Here is a 1,121-nt window from a genome sequence, read left to right as displayed (position 1 = left end):
TATTCAAGTACCCATCAGATATTGTAATCAGTAATTAGTTCAGAACAAGGGGCATTGGCTCTAAAATGTTTCTGCACAGGCGCTGCCTGACTGGCTAAATTTTTCCAGTAATTTCTGATTTTGTTTCTGATTTCAAGCATCCACAGTTCTTTGGTGTTTTGACCTAAAATGTTAACTGTTCTTTCTCTCTACACATGATGCCTGCTCTGCTGAGTATTTCAAGCATTTTATGCTTTTATATCATCCAGCTACATTGTTTTATACTGGTGGCTGTATAACAGCTGTGAATTGATAGAATAAAATCCCATATCCAGTGCATTCAGCTGTTATCAGAAGCTCCAAAGGCAATGCAAATGAAGTGAATACACGCACACCAGGAAAGCCAGAAGATAGATTTGAGTTTCTCTATTATCCTGCTATTGCTAGTTAGTGGTGAATAAACAGTTGACTTGTCCGAATTAATCATTTGTTGCCTGATTGGCATATCTCTGGACAGAAAGCTAGTTAATGCTGATAGTCAGTCATTCCAGGTAGTTGTGGTTGGGATAATATCTCATAAAGGAGTAAACATCAACCTCAGCACAAAAATGGCCGTAGTGAAAACTTCACCCTTGTACAATAAATTCACTTATTCAAGAATGAAAGGCTTACCTGCAAGTCAGCCAGACTGGAATGAGTTTGGAACTAGGCTCAAACGTATATTGAACTATATTTCAACAGCTGTTTTTGAACAGCAGAGAGAAGAATGAATTGGAAGACGCACTGTCTCTGATTTCTTCATTAAAACTGAAAGAACTCCAGATGCTGTAAATCAGGAACAAAAACAAAGTTCTGGAAAAGCTCAGCAGGTCTGGCAGCATCTGTGAAGTTAAAAACAGAGTTAACGTTTTGGGTCCGGTGACCCTTCCTCAGAACAGTTCTGAGGAAGGGTCACCAGACCTGAAACGTTAACTCTCATTTCTTCAGCTCATTTCTCTCATCATCTCAGATTACACCTGGTGAAACAGCAAATTGGGAAAACAGCTGTTCATCGAGAATGCAAAGCTATGTACAAACTTTAGATAACAAGGTGTAGAGCTGGATGAACACAGCAGGCCAGGCAGCATCAGAGGAGCAGGAAA

Source organism: Rhincodon typus, chromosome 9 (assembly GCF_021869965.1).
Source record: "Rhincodon typus isolate 14 chromosome 9, sRhiTyp1.1, whole genome shotgun sequence".
NCBI lineage: Eukaryota > Metazoa > Chordata > Chondrichthyes > Orectolobiformes > Rhincodontidae > Rhincodon > Rhincodon typus.
This window is presented reverse-complemented; position numbering follows the sequence as displayed.